The 12805-nt window shown below is 42.7% G+C and overlaps 1 pseudogene; it reads left to right on the forward strand.

The window, feature by feature from the left end:
• The first annotated feature begins 6633 nt into the window (after positions 1-6633).
• Positions 6634-11794, forward strand: LOC133928008 (uncharacterized; annotated as a pseudogene).
• The last annotated feature ends 1011 nt before the right edge of the window (positions 11795-12805 follow it).

Genomic DNA, 12805 nt, shown 5'->3' on the forward strand with positions numbered 1-12805 from the left:
AATGCTGTAATCTGGAAAATAGTTTTAGAAAATGCAAATAAATTTTATAAAACCGTTTTAACTTGTTTTATGTTAAAAAATCAGCTTTCTAATTAGATTTCTAATAATTATTTTAATAGTCAAAGCATATACTTTCTGATATTTAATTAGCTGTCTAACGATGTTTGAGGTGGTCGTTGACTGTAGATCGATTTCGAGTGAAATAACACAAAACATCAAGTTGTTACAAAATATCGACCTCACTTTTTTACATCCCCTAAATTAATTATTACATCAAAGCGGCTTTCATTTAACGATTATAGCTTCGTTATGATTACGGCGTATGTATGTAGGTTCCTCAGTGTCATCAATGAGAGGTAGGTCGACATTCTCTCCGAAAGGAGGCAGATCGTCAAATTGATTGTAGTCTTCCTCGTCGACAACATCCTCAACACGACTATCTTTCTTTTTGCTTGTAGAACCACATGGCATTCCTCCTTGTTAACTGGGTCTGTGTCCTTTACATAGAAGACTTGAGTAACATCATTGGCAAGCACGAATAGTTGTTCTCTGTATCCGACGAGTTTGAGGTTGACGATAGTCATACCGTACTTGTCGGTTTTCACTCCACCTAGGAGACTGACCCATTGGTATCGGAACAGGGGGACCTTCAACTGTTCTCCATATTGAAGCCCCAAATCTCCACTATGATTCCATAGTAGGTCTCCCTGTTGCCACCGCGGTCGTACGCATCAATCTATTTTGGTTAGTGCTCTTGTTGTCTTGTGCTCTCGTATAAAATATATAGCCGTTAATGTCGTATGCTTTGTATGTATGAATCATAGTTGACAGCCCATTAGTCAGCATTTCCAACAGTGCATCATTTGTATCTTTATCCATCATGTCTACTTAACCAATTGCCGAAATTATCTATGTGTGCTCTTGCAATCCAATTGTCTGACCTTGTTGGATTTGTGGACCGTAGCATTTGCACGTGCGCTGGAACATACGGGTCCACTACATTTTCTTGTTGCAAAACCGTGAAATGTGCTTGGGTGAATGAAACATAATAGTCGGAACGGACTGAATTGTGACCTAGCGTCCCTTTCCTCTTAAGCCTTCCCTCATGGCGAGATACAGGCTTACCAATTGCTTTCAGATCCATGTAGTTGATGGCGAACTCAACGACCTCCTCCATTCCCCAGCCTTAGGCCATGCAACCTTCCAGCCGACCTCGGTTACCAACATATTTCTTCAGAACTGACATGAACCTTTTGAAAGGATACATCTGATGCAGAAACACAGGGCCAAGGTACTTTATCTCATGCACGATGTTAACAATGAGATGGGACATTATGTCAAAAAATGATGGAGGGAAAATATTCTCAAGCTGGCATATAGTATGGATCACGTCTTCCTGCAGCTTTGTTAGTTTGGTCGGATCGATGATCTTCTGTGAAATTGTGTTGAAAAATGAACACAACTTTATAATTGGGTCTTGGACCTTATCCGGCAGAAACCTCTAATTGCAACAGCAAGCAACTGTTTCATTATCATGTAACAATCATGAGACTTCATGCCAACTAACTTCAAAGTTTTCATGGTCACTAATCTCTTTACGTTGGAGGAGTAACCGGTCAGAACTTTGATTCCATGCAAGCAACTGCACAGGCTCATCTTCTCTTCCTTGCTTAGGGTGTAGCAAGCCGTGGGAAGTTCGTTTGCCCCGTTGCCTAGGATTTTAGGATGTAGAATTTTCCTTAGCTTCATATCTTCCAGGTCCAACCGTGCATTGAGTGTATCTTTTGTTTTGGCAGGTATGTCCAGTAAGGTACCAATCAAGCTATCAAACACATTCTTCTCTACATGCATGACGTCGATCGCGTGTCGGACCATCAAGTGCTTCCAATAAGGTAGGTTCCAAAAAATTGATCTCTTCTTAAACATAGGAGCGAGTTTTCCAGCTGGGAATTTTGTACTGCCTTTCCCCTTTCCAAGGACAACTTTAAGATTCTTTACCATCTTATATACATGCTGCCCAGTGTGAAGCTTCGGAGCGCGACGAGCCTCCACCGCCCCGTCAAAAGCTCTTTTATTCCTGCAGTACGAGTGATCCGGGCGCAGAAACCTACGGTGACCCATGTATACCATTTTCTTACAATTCTTCAGCCACAACCCCTTCGTTTCATCCAAGCACCAGACACATCCATTGTAGCCTTTTAAATTCTTTCCCGATAGGTTTGCAAGAGTAGGTCAATCCTGAATCGTTACGAACAACATTGCGCGTAGGTTGAAATGCTCGCGTTTGTATTCATCCCACACTCGTACGCCATTTGTCCATAGTACAAGGAGATCATCAAGCAATGATTGGAGATACACATTTATATTGTTGCCAGGTTGATTCGGGCCACTGATCAGCAAAGGCATCATAAGGAACGTCTGCTTCATACACAGCCAATATGGAAGGTTATAGATACAGAGAGTCACGGGCCAAGTGCTATGACTATTGCTCATGTTGCCGAAAGGATTCATCCCATCTGACTCAACCCGAACCTTATACTCCTCACTTCAGCATTGAATTCCTTGTATTCTGTATCGAAGTTCCTCCATTGCATTCCATCAACAGGGTGTCTAAGCATTCCGTCTTTCTTGCGACCTTCGGCGTGCCATTGCATCAATTCGGCATTCGCTTTGTTGGCAAAATATTGCTTCAGACGAGAGATTATAGGGAAATACCAAACCATCTTAGTGGGGGGTCTTTTATCCTTCATCTTCTCCCCTACGTCATCGCTATCAATATCGTCAACGTTGTGCTTGTACCTTGATACACCACAAACGCGACACGCTTCCAAGTCTGTATCCCCGTTGCGAAACAACATGCAGTCATTTTGACAAGCATGTATTTTCTCTACATCCAACCCCAACGGACAGATAATCTGCTTGGCGTGGTACATGTTTTTAGGCAGCTCGTTGCCCTCTGGAAGTAAGTCCCTCATGAATCGTAACAACTCATTGAAGCCCTTATCAGACCAACCATTGCTAGACTTCATTTGCAAAAATGTCAGCACAACATGCAACTTGTTGTGCTCTTCCTTATAGCCCGGGAACACCGGTGTTTTAATGTCCTCCTTCATGCACTCAAACTTTTTGTGTTGCCTATCACTGGTGAAGTCTCCCTCCGCATTGCGCAACATTTCGTGTAGGTCGTCATCATCGTTGCCAACAAAAGTATCTTCGAACACCGACATATTGATGTCTTCGTCAGCCGTCATATCGTTGTCTCTGTCTTCCTCGACTGTGGGCTGCTCTTCATGCACAACCTCCTCATGTTCACCGTGCGTGGTCCAGCAGATATAGCCAGGCTTGAAACCCCTGCGAAGCAAGTGTGCACGGATCTGCTCTATGCCTAAGAACTGCATCTCAGTCTTGCAATCAACGCAGGGACAACATATATAGTGATCATCACTCTTCTTTTTTGGCTTTCTGTATGCCACGGCGGCCCTCAAAAAAGCATCCACAGCATGAAACAACTGTTGGCCGCGACGGTCAGAGTTGTACATCCATGTTCAGTCCATCTGCAAATTTATGATTATCATTAGTTTTACCAATCAATAAAAAGCCAAAGAAATGATAACCATACAATATTTCAATATGCAAATCTAATTTATTGAATTACCTCGCATCTTGATTGCTCCATGTCAGATGACCCATCACCTTCCGGCACTTGATCTCGATTAGAGGACCCACCTTCTAAATACTGCCGCGTCCGCTTGCGACTAGCAGGTGGATTTGCCATCCCTACAGCACAATATTCATATTCAATATGTTAATCTTTTTTAATTCACTACTAGAAAATTTGAGCTAGGTTGTAATCTATTTAGAGGTGATTTAAATATTCTTTTTCTTAAATCACTACTAGAAAATTGGAGCTAGGTTTTAATCTATCTAGAGAAGTCTTAAGAACAATGTTTTTCCATTTTATGTGTTTTTAAATTAATGAAACGTAAATAGTTAGTAAAACATTAACGAAGAAATTATGTTAATCAACTATTTCATAACTTGATAGTGTTTTTCTGTACAAAGGATGATAAGAAAAGCTTAACAAAGTTGGTGTCATCATTTTTGGATTTCTCCTTAATTAGTTATGGAATTAATAATTTATAGCACAATTAATGGAATAAAGGAATTTCAGTACACTTTTCAAGTGTGCTTGTATTTTTAACATGTATATTACATCAATGTGAACACAACAAAATTAGTTTCACCCTTTTCCGAGCTCTAATTATTTTTCTACGTATTTTATAATCTTAACAAATTTAGTTTCACTCTTTTCCAAACACAACAAAATTAGTTTCACTCATTTTATTACAATCTAGGTGAACCGGCGAGGAATAGAGAGAAAGTGAGGAGAGCATGAGCTGCTTAAGAAGGAGGGGGATGTCACCATACCTTCAGCAAGGTCAGAGAGTGGCCGGAGGTGGCTGTAGTCGGCGTGGAGGTAGAGGAGAGCTCGCAAGGTGCCCGGCCGGCCGGAGAAGAAGGATGGAGAGGGCGCGGCCGAGCTCCTTGTCAGCCTTCCACCTAAGGGAGGGGTCCAGGGTGACGTGAGCCGCAGCTCCTCGTCCGGCTGACCCGAAGCGCAAGGTAGAGCTCCAACAAATGGCGGGAGAGCTTTCTGCTGGCGGGAGAAGAAGGTGCGAGCCTTTAATAGATGTATAATTATTAGTGCCGGCCTGTAAAATGAACATACTCAGTATCAGTGCTGGCTCATAGTTACAAACCGGCACTGAAGTATCAGTAATGAGGACATGCCTAGCATTCACTCATCTTCAAATGAAACTCCACTTGATATAGCTGGTCCAATTACAAGGAGTAGAGCTAAACAATTGCAGAAGGAAATTCATTCTCAGGTGAACGCTAACCTTATGTTTAATAATCAGTCTATGTTGAATGAGCCTATGCTTTTGAGTTCTTGTTTCAATGTCCTTAGGAATGATGGAGTGTATGAACCAGCATGGGATCAAGATGGATTCAAGCCTCTGGACATCTGAACCAAGAAGCCTATGGTGTGCATGAATAAAATGGTGGTTCATCACCTTAGCATGGGAATGCAACCAGAAGCTAGATGACTGACACATGGTACGAATTCCAAGCATCACTGCGGATAGAATACAAGGAGTTAGACGGTGTTCTATAAGTGGATGGAAGCGTCTTCAAGTCTACTTTCCAGCCCATCAAACGGTTCATTATTTGGACGTCCCAATAAGGAGTTATGCTCATTTTAGTAACTGCTGCCAGAAGCTGAAAAGACGCGCGAACCAGCCACGAAATCCATTAGAGCATGCGCATGCAGCCATTTACTCAAAGCTGAACGCCCCTATCTCTATATCTTGTACTAGACAATGAAAAGACAGATATTATTTTTATTGAATTCAGAATACACAAATTCGTGGAGTTTGTTTATGCGTGAGTCTTGAGAGGCTTGCAACATTTGTTCTTTCGACCCCTGAGGGAGTTGTAGAACGCCGAACTGCGGTTCACCCAATTCGTGCCTTCACGTCTATAGGGCATGATTGCGTGGGCTGTTTCGTCGATACGTGGAAGGGTGATTGTCTCGGTAGTTCGTCGCGTGGACAGCCTCGCGGTGCGCTGCCTCTTCACCAGGTCACGCAGCGACAATTTATCAAGTTCGCAGATCCTACGAGAAGATCGGGCCACAACAACTTGCTACACGTGCTGCCTAGGCGTGTGCTTATCATCTGGTATCAAAGCCTCCGTTTCCTCAGTAGGATTGTTCTTGTTTTTGGTAGGATAGATTTTATATACCTACTGTCCACTAATAGCCAAAAAGAAAACCTACAGCCCAAATTCATACGTGCTACTGATTTTGTAGTTTGCTTTATCGAGTTTTAATCCTTTAAGATTTGTCTAGTTGCTGAATTTTTTTTCCCCCTCATCGTTCTAGCTGATATCTTTGTTCCATCCCATCCTTGATCTGATCGTCATTGCTTGCTGCATATATATAAACAAAAAAATACCCACCCGTCCCACCCTTGTTTTCTACCCGCCACATATTCCCCTCCCGAGTTTCTTGTTTTTGTGCTGCACCATCCATCTTGGTTGATCCTTGTGCGCCCCCTCAGTTGAAAGTTGTGCTGTGTTGTCACAAATGTTAAAAGAAAAGATGTATATTGGTCAAAAGAAGGACTGAAAACAACGAGTTCTTGTTCAAAAAAAAAAAGGAAAGAAAAGAAATAAAAGAGAATTGTGTTCAGCACACCAAAAAGGGGTTTGGGCAGCAACAAGTTTTGTTTGGTGCAATTGGTGTTCATCTATCCACTTCCTACATCTTGTTCCTTTCTTTGTGCATCTTTTCCTTTATATTCAGCAACTTAGACTTGTGTTCTTGGATTATTATTCGGTTTTGCATCACTACATTTTTCAGCGCATTCCACTTACATATTACCCCACCAAGCTCCACTTAAAAAGCACCGTGAGTTGTTGCACCGTCGTCGCTGTTACAATCACTCTTCCACTACAAATTGCAGCCCCGGTTCTTGCTCTTTTCAGGGAGAGAAAGAACTTGTTTTGTAAGTGGTGAGGGAGTGATTCCACATATATTTTGTCCTATTACTTTCTCCCTTTGTTACTAACATGGCAGGAAATGAAGATTCCCCTTCTCACACTGTTTCTGCTCAAGAAATTCAGGAAGTGCGTGCACAAATGCAACAATTGATGCAAGGGATGCAAGCGCTTCAACAATCACTACAGCAGCAACACGGGGAGCATCCACCTCATGATGATGAACACATTGAGGATGATGATCAACATGCCGGTGGCGGTGGTGGTGGTCGTGGCCAAGGATTCGCTGCTGGTTTTGATAACTTTGCAGGTGGCCGTGGCCGAGGATTTGCTGCTGGTTTTGGTCGTGCACGACGTGTCCCTGTTGGGCATCCTCCTGATTTTGATGCTGAAACGTTTTCAAATTATAGTGCTGAACATGGAGGTGATCCTTATGGTCGCCGTGGTGCATATGATGATCATGGTGGTGACAACTTTGGCCGTTTTGGAACCCGTGGTCGTTATGGTGATCACCGTCGGCGTCATCATGAACGACGTCACAATGATGATGGTTTGGGCAAGGTTAAAGTGTCCATTCCTCCATTCAGCGGCAAGGAGAATGCTGATGATTACTTTGAATGGGAAACCAAAGTGGAGCAACTATTTGATTTGTATGAATACCCTGCTGAAAAGAAGGCAAAGCTTGCAGCCATTGAGTTCAAAGGCTATGCCATAACTTGGTGGAATCAGATCCGTACTGAATATCATAGAGTTGGGTATGACCGTATAACTTGGGAAGACATGAAGAGGGAAATGCGACGTCGTTTTGTTCCTGCATATTATTCTCGTGACCTACATTTGAAGCTGAAACGTCTTGTGCAAGGTACTCGTACTGTTGATGAATATTTTCAAGAATTGGAAATGTGTTTACTTCGTACAGGGATAACTGAAGATGAGGAATCCACAATGGCCCGGTTTATGGTTGGCCTCAATAAATCCATTGCTGATAAAGTGGATATGACAAATTACACTTGTCTCACTGAGTTGGTTCATTTTGCAAAGAGGGCTGAACGGCAAGTTGCTACGTCTTACAAATACAATGCTTCATGGCGTCATTCCCAACAGCAAGGGGATGTCACGCCTCAATTCCAACAGCAAGGAGCTGCAACGCCCAAATCCTCATCTCGTGGAGCAAATAGATCTATTCCAACTTCTTCGAAACAATTGGATGCGAAAGGTAAAGCTGTGAGTTCAAATCAGCCCACTTCTTCTACTGCAGCCACCCAACGCAAGACAAGCAAGATTGAGTGTTTTAAGTGTGGTGGTCATGGGCATAAGCAAGCTGAATGTCCCAATCGTCGTACTATTATTGCACTTGCTGATGGTTCTTATGATTCACAAAGTGAAGAGGAGGACGAGTTTACCACTGTATTTGCAGATCTTAATCTTGACACTTGTGAGTATTCAGCAGAGGATGGTACATTTGAGCTAGGTCTGAATTGTTTAGCCATTCAACCTATTCCAACTTTTGCTCACAATGACATATTACACGATGTAGTTTCTCCATCTTCCGACGAGATTACTAGTGCTGATTTTGATGAGTTGCTTGCTGATTTTCCTGATTTGAAGCCTTCTATAATGAACACACCATCTCCTTCTTTGGTGGTTAGGCGAGTTCTTTCCACTCAATTTGTTGCTGCTGAACAAGGACAACGCCATAATTTGTTTCAATCCCGATGCAAAGTGAAAGGACAAGTGTGCCGTTTCATCATAGATGGTGGGAGCTGCAATAATATTGTTAGTGCTTTGCTTGTTGATAAGCTTGGTTTGCAGCCACGTCGCCATCCACATCCAGACCATATGCAATGGTTGAATAATTCTGGGACAGTTAAGGTTTCAGCGATGATTCGTTTGTCATTTTCTATTGGTGATTATCATGGAGAGGTTGATTGTGATATTGTCCCCATGCAAGCATGTCATTTGCTGCTTGGTCGGCCCTGGCAATTTGATGTGGACTCGGTGCATTTTGGACAGTCTAACAAATACACTTTCATTCACAATGACAAGAAGGTGGTTCTTGTTCCATTATCTCCAGAGGAGATACATACTTCAGATATGGCTCGCAAGAAAAGAGAGGAATCAGACAAAAGAAAATTGAGTGAGACCCCCAACCCAAGTAAGGGAGAGAGTTCTAACCCATCCAGCCACATAAAACCTCATGCCATTCCTAAACAGCCACGCCACACTGAGTGTCTCTTTGTGAGCAAGAGTGATTTGAGAGAAGTGAGAAACACCACAGCCCCATTCTTTGTGCTCTTGCACAAGGAGGTCCTACTTTCAACTAACAATTTACCTTCATCGCTGCCTAGTGTTGTTCTTGATCTCTTACAGGACTTCGAAGATGTTTTTCCCGATACCAGCTGGACCTCCTCCACTCCGTGGAATTGAGCATCAAATTGATTTAGTACCAGGTGCTTCGCTTCCAAATCGTCCAGCCTACCGCACCAATCCTGAAGAAACAAAGGAAATTCAGCGACAGGTAAAAGAGCTTTTGGACAAAGGGTATGTTCGTGAATCCTTATCACCATGTGCAGTTCCCGTTCTTTTAGTCCCAAAGAAAGCTGGCTCTTGGCGCATGTGTGTTGATTGTCGTGCTATCAATGCTATAACTGTTCGATATCGCCATCCCATTCCACGACTTGATGACATGTTAGATGAATTGAGTGGTTCTATCATTTTCACCAAGATAGATTTGCGTAGTGGTTATCATCAAATCCGCATGAAACTTGGTGATGAATGGAAAACAGCGTTTAAAACTAAATTTGGTCTCTATGAATGGCTTGTGATGCCATTTGGCTTGACAAATGCTCCTTCAACTTTTATGCGCTTAATGAATCATGTTTTACGAGCTTTCATTGGCAAGTTTGTAGTTGTTTATTTTGATGATATTCTGATCTATAGCAAATCATTTGATGAACATCTTGATCATATCCGTCAAGTACTTGCTGTTTTGAGGGAAGAGAAATTGTATGGCAACATTGCTAAGTGCACCTTTTGCACAGACCGTGTTGTTTTCCTTGGCTTTGTTGTTTCCGCAGATGGTATTCAGGTTGATGAAGAGAAGGTTAAAGCAATAAAGGATTGGCCTACACCGGTAAATGTGAGCCAAGTTCGAAGCTTTCATGGTCTTGCAGGTTTTTACAGGCGTTTTGTTAAAGATTTCAGCATGATCGCTGCACCCCTCAATAATTTGACAAAGAAGGATGTTCCATTCAAGTGGGGAGATGAACAAGACCAAGCCTTCAATGAGCTGAAAACAAAGCTTTGTGAAGCACCGCTGCTACAACTTCCTGATTTTGGTAAGACATTTGAGATCGAATGTGATGCAAGTGGTATTGGCATAGGAGGTGTACTGCTGCAAGAAGGTAAACCTGTTGCCTACTTTTCTGAAAAGCTAAATGGTCCACATCTAAATTACTCAGTTTATGACAAGGAGCTTTATGCGTTAGTTCGTGTTTTGGAAGTTTGGCAACATTACTTGTTCCCTAAAGAATTTGTAATCCATTCTGATCATGAAGCTTTGAAATATCTTAAAAGCCAAGGCAAGCTGAACCGTCGACATGCTAAATGGATTGAGTTCATTGAAACGTTTCCCTATGTTGTCAAACATAAGCGTGGTAAAGATAACATTGTTGCCGATGCCTTGTCTAGAAGATGTGCATTGATTACACAACTAGATACAAAAGTGCTTGGTTTGGAATCCATTAAAACACTTTATGCTGCTGATGCTGATTTTAAAGAACCTTTCTCTCGTTGCATTGATGGAAAAGGTTGGGATAAATATTATGTGCATGATGGCTTCTTATTTCGGACTAACAAAATATGCATCCCAACTTGTTCGATTCGCCCAGTTCTTTTGCAGGAAGCACATGAAGGTGGACTAGCTGGTCATTTTGGTGTCAAAAAGACATTGGACATGCTCTCCGATCATTTCTTTTGGCCACATATGCGACGTGATGTCCAGCGGCACGTTGGGTGCTGCATCGTTTGCTTGAAAGCTAAGTCCCGCCTCAATCCCCATGGTTTATATACTCCATTACCTATTCCACATGTACCTTGGGAAGATATATCTATGGACTTTGTTCTGGGGTTACCTCGGTCTCAGAGGGGGAGGGATTCTATTTTTGTTGTTGTAGATCGCTTTTCTAAAATGGCACATTTTATCCCCTGTCATAAGAGCGATGATGCTTCACACGTTGCTGATTTGTTTTTCAGGGAGATTGTTCGTTTACATGGAGTTCCAAAGACTATTGTTTCAGACCGGGATACAAAATTTCTCAGCTACTTTTGGAAGACATTGTGGGCTAAGCTTGGCACAAAGTTGTTATTTTCAACCACTTGTCATCCACAAACGGATGGGCAAACTGAAGTTGTCAACCGTACCTTGTCAACCATGTTGCGTGCTGTGTTGAAAAAGAATTTGAAGCTCTGGGAAGACTGCCTTCCACATGTTGAATTTGCTTATAACAGGGCAGTCCATTCCACAACAAACTCTTGTCCATTTGAAATAGTTTATGGGTTTAAACCGCATACTCCCATGGATCTTTTGCCTTTACCATTACAGGAACAAGTTAACTTGGATGCCACAAAAAGATCAGACTTTATCAAGCGGTTACATGCGGAGACAAGAAAGAATATTGAGAAGAAATCAGCACAATATGCAAAGCAAGCAAACAAAGGTAAGAAGAAGGTTACATTTCAGCCAGGAGATCTTGTATGGTTGCATCTACGAAAGGATCGCTTTCCCCAACAGCGTAAGAGTAAGTTATCTCCTCGGGGTGATGGTCCGTTCAAGGTTCTCCAAAAGATAAATGATAATGCTTACAAAATTGAGCTGCCACCTGAATATTCCAATGTGAGTACAACATTCAATGTCAAAGACTTGCTTCCATTTGTTGGTGAGCCTGAGTCGAGGACGACTCCTTCTCAAGAGGGGGAGGCTAATGAGGACATGCCTAGCATTCACTCATCTTCAAATGAAACTCCACTTGATATAGCTGGTCCAATTACAAGGAGTAGAGCTAAACAATTGCAGAAGGAAATTCATTCTCAGGTGAACGCTAACCTTATGTTTAATAATCAGTCTATGTTGAATGAGCCTATGCTTTTGAGTTCTTGTTTCAATGTCCTTAGGAATGATGGAGTGTATGAACCAGCATGGGATCAAGATGGATTCAAGCCTCTGGACATCTGAACCAAGAAGCCTATGGTGTGCATGAATAAAATGGTGGTTCATCACCTTAGCATGGGAATGCAACCAGAAGCTAGATGACTGACACATGGTACGAATTCCAAGCATCACTGCGGACAGAATACAAGGAGTTAGACGGTGTTCTATAAGTGGATGGAAGCGTCTTCAAGTCTACTTTCCAGCCCATCAAACGGTTCATTATTTGGACGTCCCAATAAGGAGTTATGCTCATTTTAGTAACTGCTGCCAGAAGCTGAAAAGACGCGCGAACCAGCCACGAAATCCATTAGAGCATGCGCATGCAGCCATTTACTCAAAGCTGAACGCCCCTATCTCTATATCTTGTACTAGACAATGAAAAGACAGATATTATTTTTATTGAATTCAGAATACACAAATTCGTGGAGTTTGTTTATGCGTGAGTCTTGAGAGGCTTGCAACATTTGTTCTTTCGACCCCTGAGGGAGTTGTAGAACGCCGAACTGCGGTTCACCCAGTTCGTGCCTTCACGTCTATAGGGCGTGATTGCGTGGGCTGTTTCGTCGATACGTGGAAGGGTGATTGTCTCGGTAGTTCGTCGCGTGGACAGCCTCGCGGTGCGCTGCCTCTTCACCAGGTCACGCAGCGACAATTTATCAAGTTCGCAGATCCTACGAGAAGATCGGGCCACAACAACTTGCTACACGTGCTGCCTAGGCGTGTGCTTATCAATCAGTGCCGGTTCGTTCTAATAACCGGCACCCGGTTCAACCGGGCTCGACCATTGATCATGCATGGGAAGTTACGAGCCGAAACTGATGCTTCATCAATGCTAGTTTGTGCCTAACCGGCACTGATGGGGCAGCACGGATGACCATTTCTATAGTGTGTTTTAGAACAGTGAGTTGTGAGCGCTGAGTGTTCCACTTATATCCACATATATTTTTCACTCGGTATTTGTGAGCTTTTGGCATGTCAGGACAAGAGGAGGATCCGCGTAATCTGGATGTACCAGTTTCATGGTCTGAGTACACT

Source organism: Phragmites australis, chromosome 9 (genome assembly GCF_958298935.1).
Source record: "Phragmites australis chromosome 9, lpPhrAust1.1, whole genome shotgun sequence".
In the NCBI taxonomy this organism is placed as follows: Eukaryota; Viridiplantae; Streptophyta; class Magnoliopsida; order Poales; family Poaceae; genus Phragmites; species Phragmites australis.